General features: G+C 44.0%; 1 protein-coding gene across 1 annotated transcript in view; it reads left to right on the forward strand.

Moving 5' to 3' along the window:
* LOC114878902 (LIM/homeobox protein Lhx9) overlaps positions 1–13,094 on the forward strand; it is a 178,265-nt gene that overhangs the window by 31,193 nt on the left and 133,978 nt on the right. The window contains exon 3 of the mRNA XM_029193188.2: positions 12,263–12,295. The gene's annotated coding sequence lies outside the window, so the exon portion shown is untranslated. The remainder of the gene's footprint in view (positions 1–12,262; positions 12,296–13,094) is intronic.

Raw genomic sequence — 13,094 nt, forward strand, 5'->3', positions numbered from 1 at the left:
GAGCGCGTGCAAAGGGGGGTAGGATAGAAAATCAGCCGGAGTGGCAGTTTCTGGCTCACACGGAAAGGGTTGTCGCATTTACGGCTGGCCGGGAAAAACGCACCGGAGGATTCCCTATATAACGGCAGTGATCGTTGGAGAAAAGAAAGAGGGACCGAATCGACGAAACGTCGAATTGAGTACCGCCCTAATCGTGTCGAGATCTGGTCCTATGGTGTGATGCACGTGGGTATATGGCGTACTTAGTCGACAGCGACGAGAGATCAACGCAAAAGCACAGGGGATCGTTGGAGAGATATAGAGAGAGACTCGGGAATAGGGACACCGTGAGAGAGTTAAGTGGGAGAGTGGAAAACGGGAGAGAGCTTGTTGGAGAAAGAAAGAAGGGTGGAAAGCGTAGACGGAATAGATGGAGAAGGTGAACAGGACGAAGGAAGGAAGGAAGGGTGGCGAAAGGGAGGATGGTTGGAGTGAATGAGAGTCCTGATGGTGGAAGGAGTATCAGAGGAGGGTAACATCGAAGAGAGAGGGAGAGAGAGTGCTGACGGTGGTCGAGAGAGTCGATCGAGCGTGGGTTGCGGGGCTGGCTAATGCGAATATGCTGTCGTCCAGATAGAAAGAGATACCCGATAGCGAATCTGTGTCCGACACGGATGTCGAATTAGCTTGGATTTAGGTTGCCCGGGGAACTGACAAATAGTTATTGCTTGATTAGGTGCTGGTACTACCGGCACCTACCATACCGGCGCACCTACTCCCCCTCTTTGCTCCTTTCTTCTTTTTTTTCTTTTCACCCTTGGTCCGCTCGAACAGCACGATTTTTCGGCAACGGAGAGTGCCTCGGGGTAGTTTATCACCCGAGTCTTTATCGTTGAAGGAATACGGTCCGAAGGGATTTTCGATAGAAACTGAGAGACAAAGAGGAAAAAGAAGGTTTAGGTTACGCCACCAGTTCTGGCGAACGTTTCTGGACACCGATGGGATCTTCCTTTGCGCTCTGGATACCGTTCCTCGTGGTTTTCGACTATTTCTTCGTAGCAAATTCACCCTGTGATCCCTGACTTCCGTTTAGAAATGGATACATCGTTCGTTCGTTTCTCCCGATCTAGATTGTCTTAAATCGCTTTCCATTCGTTCCTCTTCTTTTTCATTTTATTTGACGAATCTCTCCGGCGAAAGTTCTCCGACGATATTCAGCTTGTTTTCTCCGTCGAATTGACGCGCTTTAGAGTCGGAGGGAATTTTATTAACAAATTTCACGCGAAACATACGCGTAACCGGTTGGAATAGAGGAATTTAATTTTTTTAAATAATCACTGTGTACAGGCGCGTGTGTGTACGGGCGCCAGCAACGAATGCGTTTTAATTTTGCGTGCATCGTATCACTGGGCGTATTTAGCCGAATATCGAAAATCCATAGGCTCGGGGAATATCGTTAAACGTACATCGAACACAAATTAAAAAAAAGAAAAATTATTAATAAACTGATAAAAAGCGTCGCGTCCAGCTGAAAAATAATCAACGCTAATTGAAGCGTGCGGCCGCGATGATGCGGAAAAACAATGCAACCGATACACGGTTCGGTGCGCGTGTATGTATGGCATCGATTAAAAATTAATCATCCCAATTACACAAGCTTTTTCCGCGGCAACGTGTGTGCACTGCCGTTCGTTATTGTAATTGAATCTCGAAAAATTCAATGCATCGAATATCACTGTTCGTAATACAAATCAAACTTTATACGAGCCAGATTTATTACAATTTATTATTATACATTTTCATTATTGCTCGCGACTAAATACCTCTGTTTGGTGAGCACGCATTGTATCGAGAAAATTGGATAGAAAATAAGCGAACAGACAGGAGGAGGGGGGAAAAAAAAATTATAATAACAATACGCTCTACCTACCTTTTGTGTAATGTTATACGCAGTCCAGCAAATAATTCGTCGAAAATGATCAATTTCATTTGCCTCCCGGCTTTACAACGTATTCTCCAAAATCATCTATAGAATCGATGCTTGTCGATGTTCTTCTTCGGTTCCCCTTTTCTCTTATCTAATTAGCGGAATTATTTCAATTTAAATTTCATCATCCATCAGAGCGCTTGGAACGATCCTTTCTTCTTTCTCATTTTCTACGACACATTGATTAGGATACATTATTTATCATCGTGCGATATTCATTAAAAAGAAAATTACACATGCGCCTGTGTCTCTAAAGAGGTTAAACGGGTTCGTCTTGATCGATCACTCGTCAGAGTAAGGGGAACGTTGGTAACGAAACCAAGAACATGTCACGTACGAAGGGAAGGATACAAATTAATGGTAATAACTCTTTTCCGTGTCGCGTGTTACGATCGAGCGAAACAACTGTTGAGCCCAACTGTCGTTCTCATCGAGGATCCGCGATCGTGGCCGTGTCAGCCTCGTAATAGGCCTTTCCAAAACAGTGACCGTCATGAAGAATGGTCGTTACGTGCCTGATCGAGAACACGAAGCTGAAGCGAGAGGAGCCTGTTCTCGTTTTCCACTTTTACAAGGCGTTATTATTGGAACATTCCATGACAGGAGACATTCGCAAAATTTATGAGACGAATTACTTTTCGTGACGCTTTAGTCGAAAGGAAAATCCCTAATTACGACGAGGGGATGAGCGTACAAGGACCAACGACTACATTAATGGTGGCGTTCGACTCGAAATTAGGACAGTAAACGGTAATAACTCGGAAATTACAATGGCGACCGAATAGGATTATAAATTTAAATCGCGGATCATATAGTAATTAATTTCGAATTACGCCCCTTCGTGTACACGTGCCGTAAGCCCGTCGACTAAATTAATTTGTAATTAGCAATTACGTTCGTGTTTGCCGTTAACGAACGGATTAATCATTAATTGCACGTAATTGAACGCATAAAATCGTTCGATCGATTTTTTTTCTTCGTTTTCATTTTATCCGGAACATGACGACGAGAATAATTAGAATAATTAGAACTACGAATTCGTAACCGATGAATTCCACTAACGTTATTGGTTAGTAAATTATTGTAATGGAGGGTTCAAGGTAGGGAAAATAAAAGGGGTGTGCGAAAAAGGGTGGAAAAACAAAACATAGAGATAAAGGGGGAGGATACAGTTGAAAGCTGGACACGAACAAACGCGACGCGGCGCGAAAATCCTCCGTTATAAAACAACAAGCGGGAAAATTTGTTTCCAGTGTAGCAAAACTCGAGAGAGCGAGACCGGTGACTACATCAAAGTATCATTCCGTTCTTTTCTCTGGTCGGACTCGTGTGACGTTGGTAACCGAATGTACGAGAAAACGAAAAAAAAAAAAGAAGAAATTTTTTTTCTGTCGAATAACCGATCCTCGAGTGCGCGTGGAAAAAAAATCGATAGAGAAATCGGAGTGTGACGATTTTTATCCTCGAACTAGCCGTTGGTTGGTTCCATGCATGTCTGAGCGATGTCGTACAAGTAATGATTACCTGATTACCAGAATTTCCCATGTGCCACGACGAGTATGGCCGCGTATGTGTATCTCATCAGTTCGCGGAACTTCTCATGGTGATCGATAACGAAGGGCGAACGAGATCGAAGTCCGATCCCCGTGTCGCCTGGAGCCATTCCGGGAATCGTTTGTTCCGTAAAATTAACATATAAATTAGGCCTCGACTCGATGGCTCGCTGAATTACCTTCTCCGTCCTGGTCAGTCGGCTATTTTCAATTATTTCGACCACCTTTGCGATCGAGTGTTTCAAAGGTTCATTAAGCATTCGGGAATTTGTGTTGGGAAATGTTGTCAAGTCTTAAGACGTGTTCGGGTAAAAAAAAATTTGTTCAATTATCTGATAAGTGACGTCCGGAAGGTCGGCGACGCACGGGACTTATTCTTAGATTCTGCGCTCTGAGACTTAAGATGGTACATTGTAATGTTATCAATCATTTACAACAATGATATTAGACCTAAAACTGTGTATTATAAATAAGAATTTAATGCAACAAATAACATTTAATTCGACGGAGTGATCTAGATTCTAAAACACCACACAGGAATTACACTGTTGCAATTTCATACTTTTTTTTTTTTATATTTTATGAGCCTCCTTTGTGGCTCTATAACCGTGTTCGCGTTCCCGTCGACCGTGATTTAATATGGAAATGTCGGAACATGCTATAAAACTGATCTTCTATTACTGCCGCGACTTTGCTCGCGGTTTTGATGCTCTGTATAAAACTTCAAATAATTCTTCGGTCGTCGAAACTTGTCCGTCGAAGCGTTTTATTTATTCAACCTGCGTAAAACCAAGTTTTGCCTCATTTTTACAGTCGCATCTCCATTTCTATTGTACGTCGATGAAATTCTAATTAATCCAATTAGATACTCCCTTGAAAGACGAAAGATGATCAGATTATTAGCTATGTCGATGTTCGAAGTATCAGCGTTTGTGGAATTTTCGAGGTACACCTTCGACCCCCGAATAAATCCCTAATGTTCTCTATTATGTTCAAAGCGGGCTTGACGTTCGCCGACGAACCGTCAGTTCATTTAGCTTGGCCGGGCATCAATAGATAGCATGTAACGAACGTGTAACGCAAAGTTTCCATCATGTTGCACAAAGCACAGGCGCGCACGCGGAACCGCCGTTGCGGTGAAGCAGTGCGGTTCGTATCCCTGTATGTCATATTAGCCTAAAAGGTTAACCCCGACTGTTTTACCAGGTCTGTTCGTCGGTTGCCCGTCGATAAATAAATCGTTCCTGATTACTCGGCTTAATTGTAAATAGCATCATTCCGCGGCGATATTATTAGTTCGAAACTATTGCATATTCCTAATTACATATTCCAAATAAATATCGGCCCATCACGATCGAACGACGAGCAATTAAAAGCCCATTGATCGAATGTCACGAATTCTCACGTGGTTAATAAACGATCTACCTACCTGTTTCTGTTTCTACGCGGCGCCGCGACGAAACTGGCTTCGAAGCAATTACACGAAGCGTAAAAATCGTGTTTTATGCTCATTGAAATCGCGACCAGCGTAATATGGAGAAACGAGAATGGCTCGGTATGTAATTAAAGTCTCTCGTACTTAAGGCTAGATGAAATTCCTAGGGGTACGGTACACTGATTTCTCTTGAATTAGTAGTTATTTTAGCTCGAGCGGGAATTGGCTACGAAGTAATTATGTAAAACGCGAAGATTACGTTGTTTAAGCGTAAGCTCGAATGATATCCGGTGCAATTTCTAATTACATACTGTACCTTTAAGTATTTCACGAGTACAGATAAAAATTTGCTTTTGCACCGCGTGTTGAACGTCCATAGGGAAGTTGATCGCGGCAGGTGGTTCCGATCGTGACGGTAATCGAACGTAAACTTTGAAAATATTCGAGCAGTTCGTATTCTCTCGTTGATCATACGACGATACGTATTTGTGGTGTTCCGGCGTTGTTGGAATCCGTGTAACAAGGTTACGTCGCGGACGTGGACTTGTAAAGGCGGAATAACGCTACCGGATACGAATACTTTTTAGTGGTTCAATTTATTCCGGTTTTTACGGGCGGACGGAAAAATGAAATTTTGAATAGATCCAATTTACGTTTTCAGAGCTATCGCGTTGCGATAAGATCGATCGTGCTCGCCGGCCGGAATCGACGTATGAAAATTTTTACGTTCTATCGGCTTTGTTGCCGTTTACTTCTCCGTTCAACTACCAACGTCCAACGGGGAACGGGATTAATTTTATTTTCATCTTATTATTATATTTTTACCTTCGAAAGAAGTTGATCGTTTCGTTTTATTCGCTCTGATATATTTATATCCTGTGTGTTTCTATTTGAAAGTTTAAGAGTTCAGCGAGGATTGGTGGTCGTCCTTTTTCTACCTTACTCTTTCGATATAATGCAAGGCTCGTGCGTTTCGTGGTGTATTTCTGCTCGCGTTCGTCGTCCAGGTATCGTCTCATTAACGGCACATTGGTTTACTAGCATTTGACAAACAAGTGCCTAACGAAGGCTACGGTCGCGGTCGGTATACCATCGTGCCTCTAATTTAGAAGGTATTCATGCGCACGGTTCACGCGATAGGATCGCGATGATTAGATGACACACGTGTTAACGTGTCCATTTTACAAACAGCGGACACGATACGTTTCGCGTTTTGATTTTCCGCTCTAGCCTCGTGTCATGAAATTATACCTATTTGATTCCGATTTATTTCAACTTATTCCACGAATACCAATTTATGAATTGACCGTCGATAAACGAAGCGTATGGGGACCGAACGAATAATCGTCGCGTATCGTTAGTTTCACGCGGCGACAGGACGAACGGTAGAAAGAGTTAGAGCAGCTTCGGGAGGCGGGCAGAGCGCGGTAACGGCATTAATCGCGCTATATTCTCACGAAAACGCGCGTGATTTGGTCAGGGGCAGAGTGGAGGAGGGTGGTGAGGGCCGCACACGGAATCGATGGAGCGCGGAATCGGTCGCGGAGTACCGACCAATTAGTCGGCCGATGATTGGCGCGTGTAAACCGAAACGATGACGTCGCTGGCGAACCAACGACCGACGGCCTCGTCGTTCGTAAACCGGCCGGGACCGTTCGTTCGGCTACCTATCGTTCTCTCAACCTGCTGCCAGCACACCCACATCCACACCCACGCGCGCTCTTCGCTAGAGAAACGAACGAGCGAGCTGGCAAGCACACGCGCCGAAACAGGCTAACCCGCCACTCGGGCTACCATCACCGAGCACCGTCAAATATCCGTGTGGACGGTTACAGGCCGGACTAATGGAATTGATTAAAATGTGTTCGATCAACCGAACCGCGGGCCCACCCTCTCCGACCATCCACCCATCGTGTTCACCTATCTATCCCACCCCTCTATTCATCCTCTCTATCTATCTACTCTGTTCTACTCTGATCCACCCTATTCCTCCTCCTCATACTCCTGTTCCTGCTCCTCTCGGTACTCTGGCAGGCCTGGTTGACCCTAGAACCAGTGGGGCGCAATCGAATATTTGCGTTTAGGTAGGCACGTCGACGCGGAAAATGCTATCTTTGTCAATTAATTCAACCTGTTGTCGCTCGTCGCCCGAACTCGCTCTTGCTCTCTACGTCAACGATATATATCTCTCTCTCTCTCTCTCTCTCTTTCTCTCTCGCTCTCTCTGTGTACGGACGACGATCGGGAAAATTGGCGGTTTTGCGGTCACCGTCGACCCGGGGAAGGACCGCGGCTGGGAAATTTGATTTTCACAAGGTAACTTCGTGTTACCAAACTCTTTTTCTACTATTCTTTCTTGTTTTACCAAGTATTTCGATTCTTTTTCACGCGACAGTTTGGTCGGGAGTCGAACAGTGTCAACGAGTGATCGAAAGCGTAAAACGTACGATGGCAACGAGCAAAGGGTAGGGTGTAGCGGACAGAGGAGGTGAAAAATAAGCGAATAAATAAAACAGATGTCTGCGAGGCAGGCCTTAGCGAGTGTCGCTAATGAACTGGTCTCTCTCGTCTCTGTCCGGCCGACATGGCAACCCACTGTTCGCCTTCGTCCGCAGCTGTTCCTGGACAGTACTCGACCGGTCTTCATTATACTCGGCTCTCTGTCGTTAATTGCGCACGCACCTACGTAAGCATGGCGCCGTGTCGTACCGTCGGGAATTAACCGATATCACGTGGACGCGTTCCCGATAAATTTATGGCTGTTCCGTGTACAACACAACCGAGAGGAAAACTCGTACGAGATCTGCGACTTGACCAAGTCGAACGGACATCGTAGGCCTACTTTCGCGCTGTCGAAAATTATCTATCGTTGGAATCGAGGATAACGAGGACGGCTTATCGTTAATACCGAATCATCTGGCTATACTATTTACTGGGTTACTGGGATAAAATTGAAACATTGCTTGCAGGAGTTTTCTTAATTACTGTATTCCGCATCTTCTAATCTCTAAACGACTAGCTGAGCAATCAGACCTTCCTCGCTATAAACGCACGACTATAAATTCTTCGTCATTAACACCTGATGTTCTCAGTCGTACAGGTGCAGAAAGAAAACACGCTAAAAACACCTTTGTACCATGTCATTAACAGCTTGAACGTCGATAGAAGCACATACTCGATACTCGTACCCGCAGTCATTGAAACAGCAATCATCTTCGCTGGAAAAAGTGCTGAATCATGCTAGAATCGACGCGTTTCACGCGTCGTAAAACGCTCGAATGATAATAAAGCAGTTTCCTCACGTTTTCCCAGAGACGCGCGAAAAAAGCGGGGAAAGAAAACGGAGTGAATGGAGGGAAAGATGTATCGTCGCGTGTACGAATGGGAATTGATCGAATCGAGGATGTTCCAGTTGGTGCGATCCCGACGCGACGCGACGGTGAGGAGGACGCGGAGCCTGCGGGTCGTAGGCGCGCGGATTACAAATCGTCGCGAAGATATCCAGTTCCAACCTGTTGGGCACGTTGAAAAATCTGGCAGGTACTGGCGCTCGAAGGAATTTCCTATCAATTAGGGACAGGTTTCCACGGTGCGCCAGCGTCGGAGGACTCGCTTTTTTATCCTCCTTCTCTCGCTGCCTCTCGCCGGTCCCCTCTTCACCTTGCTCTACCTTATCCTCGCTCGTCCTGTTTCTCTCATTTGTACAGTTAGTCGCTTAAACAGTCCCGGCCATGAATAAAAGCGTCCATCCTTACGGTCATTCTTCTTATTTACATTCCCACGACCGACCGCCAGCGCGGCGTGTTACTTTTACCGGGGCGAATTAATTTACCGTTGGAAAGCGACTGCCCCCCGGCCGTGTTGCACCTTTATTTCCCGCGAATTAATTTCCACCGTGGTCTCCCCGCTGGACACCGCGTACTCGATTTATGGAAATTGATTTCCCGTTAGAAAGCGGCCGTACGACTCTTCCCTAACGATCCTCCCGCGCATCCTAGAAAGCGTCCTCTTAATCGCTGTGCTCCTTCCTGGATGCTGGAGAGAGTAGCTGTTGCTGAATTTTTCGAAACCGTGGTTTCAAGCGCGAACGCTGGAATTTCCTTAGCAGACGGAGTTAATAGCAAGCAGTCTCGATCCGTCGAATTCATTTTAAACGGCGAGAAAACAAGATAACGTATCTCGCGCGTTCGCCAGCCGATTTGCAATTCGGATTCGCTGTTATTTTTCGCGGCACAGTTTTACATCGCGGTCCGACAGCTGCGTTGCTACAATTTAATTATCCTCCTATCCGGCCACCTCTTTTTTTTTCCCCTGCCCGACCGTCAATGAAATCCGTCGGTATAAATTTATTCGCTAGTGAAACGTTGTCGAAGGAGCGGACAAAACGGTGTGGTTCGGTGAATAAAAAAAAAAACACACAGTACACACATAGTGACAAGGCGAATGGCGGATAATTTTTGTCGAAAGAGGCAGACATCAAAGCGTGCAGACCGGTCGATGCGAGTGGTACGGTGTCCCAGAAGGGCGTACACACACGACATTTTATGATATCCCCTTGGCGAGCGAAACGCTTCGTATCTAATTGGCCTTTAATTGGCCGAATGTAAATTATACATTAATGCTCTTTTAACATTAAGCGGACGGAATAACCGTACGTTTGGCTGGCGAGCCACGCAGCGCAGCGGGAGCTACGGGTTGGATTTTTTTAAAAAGCCCTCGTAAATGCCGCGTGCCTGGTTCACTACCTTTTGATAGTTCCCTGACGTTCGTTCGCCTCTCTGTTTGATCGTAATTGCGCTCCCTTCCTCTCCTGTCCCGACCATTTTAAGATTTACGCTTCCAATTAGCTATACTTTATGGTTATAATGAATTTACATCCGTCTCTGGGTATAAATTAATCATGAACGACTGATTCGAGAAACATTCGTTCAGGCGACTCGAATTCTTTCATACCCGAGTGTACGTATCTGCTGCGCTTATCTTCTTGCACATTCCTCTTTTGCTCGTTGTCGTTCTTCTTTTTTTTTTCTTCCTCTCGTTAAGGATCGTGACAGAGAGATAGTATTAAGAAGTATCTTTCCGGCATAACAAAGTAAATTGTTTGCGAGATAAGCTGAGATTGTAATTGCATGTATCAGCGATGGGATTCGGCAAAAAGTATAAAACGTTTTGTCTTGGATTCTGAATTGTTAGCAACAAGTCGATTCGCAATCGATGACGGACACTTTTGCTCGCTGCAGTGGGATTTCGAACGCGTTACTGGAAAAAGGTGTACAGGGTGTGGACGAGAGAAACGAAACGAGACGGGAGAATTAGTTTCTCACCGGATTTGTTGCGTTTGCCATGCGGTCGATACACTCGATGAAACGGAGTGCAGCACCGGCACCGCGGCGCGGTCGGCCCGCGCGAGATTTCAATAATAAATTCTCGTGCACGCGTCGCGAATAAAAATCGACGCGGTCACTTTGTATGGCTTTTCTCCCGCGTACTGATTTTACCCTCAGAGATATTTATTGGCGCCCGATATACAGAGTGATTCCGTCAACCGGGCCGGGCTATAGCTCTATTCCGCGTGAAGTTAGAAAACTCGTAGAGACAAATTTTACTCTATGCTATTTCGTTTTATTTTTATAATTATCATAATTATTCGTACATTCATTTATTTCAGTAATCAATGATTTTATCGTTTTAAAGAGAAGCTAATTAGTAATTCGATTCGCCACTAGATTCATCGCGAACCCGTTTTCTTTCGTTCATTTCTCTCATCTACCCGTCCCTTTTTTTAATTGCCAGTCCATTCAGAAAATGCAGGAAAATTGAAACGCAACTTCGTATCACGATAATTAACGCAACACGGTCACAATCGTCCGCTTTCGCGTATTCATCGGTCCCTTTCGTTTCCGCGGATACAAATAATCCATTGAAAGGCGTCTTTTTGTTTCGATTTCTCGCCGAGACCGATTCACCGTTGCCGCGTCTTCTATGGAGACCTCGAATCGCGTGAAGTAAAATACCTTGCAAATATTTGCACAATATTTCTGCAACCTTCTTATCGACTTCCTCCTCTTTCTTTGCCCGTGAAACACACGGCTCGTTACCTGCTTTTAAAAGAATGCCTTTGGATTTTATTTTTTTCTCAAACTTTCTGTCACTTTTAACAGTAATCTCTGCTGTCTGCTCCATTATCCATCAAAGTTTTTGTTAAAGAATTTTTCAATTACACGGTAGGGCTAAAAAAATTACTACTTGATGGCGAAATAACTGATGTAAAATTTCCCGTTCATCGATGAAAAATTTTAGTTGACATTTTGGGTTTGCAGTTCGTCTTCGCCAAAACGAAAAAGATTTTTAATCCTCAAAAGAATTGCTGCGACTATTTTCAATTAAATTTGCGATGCATTAAGCGTCATCCTTATTTCTCCACCATCGCGAGAGAACAATGAAAAGCATCGTGTCTTTACACGCATTACGAACACCAAGCAAATTGTTCCGTGTTCAATTCACTTTCTTTAAAAACGAGCGATACGAAGTCACTACATACGCAAGCAACATTATTTATCATTTCGAAGTCGTATTTTTATGAAGAAAGCATCGATGCATCCGAATTCACGAGCCTTTCTCGCGTAAATCGCGAACAATGTCTTCGAAATTGAGACGTTTCTGCGTCGCGAGCCTTTTCCTGTCCATATATTACACATCCATTTATATTTATGTCCTTCGTGTAAGTAGCTTTATTCGAAAAAGCACATTAGACGGCCACGTCTCGTCCTCTTTCGCTTTGGACCGGTTCCAAACACGAAAATCATCCCTTCGAGGAATGGATGCACCACCGAATATAACGCGGTACACTGAAAATTTGTAACCTTCGCACTTAGCGACTTTTGGTCGTCGTGTAGGTCGATTTCAATGGCAGCAATCCGAATTATATAAAGTAGTATTCACATTTAGCACCTCTTAAAATCATTCATCAGGCTTTCATTACTACATAAGTTGCACTGTACAGATTTATAAACAAGGCTCTATTTCGTCAGCTGTTCGCGAAACCACGGCGCAAAGTGCATCCTCAGATTGATCGATGGTTATCGATGCACAGTTCGTTTAGTGTTAAGTAGGAAGCTGGCTCTAACAACAGGAACCACTTAAGCAAACCGAGAGTTGCATAATGATTGTTTCTTTATGGCCAATTAAATTTCAAGTTCATCGTTGAGTGTTGCGTTTCGCGCGCCTCGCTCGTTCGATCGAACGAAATAATTAATGCTATTTTATTTGTATAGACATTTTTTAACAGTTTTTTCTATTTTCTTTCAGATCCTGGACGAGCATCGACGTGCTGCATTTTCGGTGAGTGACATTTTTAAGTTTATCATAGTTGAAAAATAGACCTAGAATAATTTCAATTCAATTTCAATGAATTTTCACGGTTTTTCTAATTGTTTTTTATTTCAACGTGTACGTAATTAGTAAAATTTTACACGGTAACACGTTAACTATTCACAATTCCGCTCGAACGGTACCAAATGTTACCTCGAACAGACGTCTAGTTGATAAAGAAAATTTATGCAGAAGATAAGAAAGGCGGCTGTTCTATTTAGCCGCGCTCTGGAAACCAGTAATCGAGCGTTTGATATCAAGTACGTGTTCCGCTCGATACGATCATCGTGAATTATTGTCGGGTCGAGGTAACTTGTCACCGAGGCCCTGACTTTTTTCTCTGCGGTTATCGTCGCCCTTGAAACCCGCGACAACGTCCAAGAACGAGGCTGCTTTTTCAAGAACCGGACGCGTAATTGTGCCGTCAATTTCGCGCTGCTTTCGCGTTATCCTTTCTTAAACTACACGGCACAATGTTCATTCTTCGAGTGTCTCGATGGAATTCAATACCGATACTTGTTCCAGATACGAAATGATCGTTCGGTCAACTTCGTACTGAATTCGAAATGCACCATTTCAGTATGCTTTTTGAATATTATCGATTTATTAAATACGTGGGTGTGCTCGGTGGAAGGAAACTTATATCTTACTCTTCTGTTTAATATTTAAGATGATATCCTTCGGAGAAAGTTATATAGATAATACGTTTGGTATTCGCTAATGAGTAATATTAAAATTGAAAAAATCAAGAGATCACACGCTGTAATAT

Source organism: Osmia bicornis, chromosome 2, assembly GCF_907164935.1.
Source record: "Osmia bicornis bicornis chromosome 2, iOsmBic2.1, whole genome shotgun sequence".
Taxonomy (NCBI): Eukaryota; Metazoa; Arthropoda; class Insecta; order Hymenoptera; family Megachilidae; genus Osmia; species Osmia bicornis.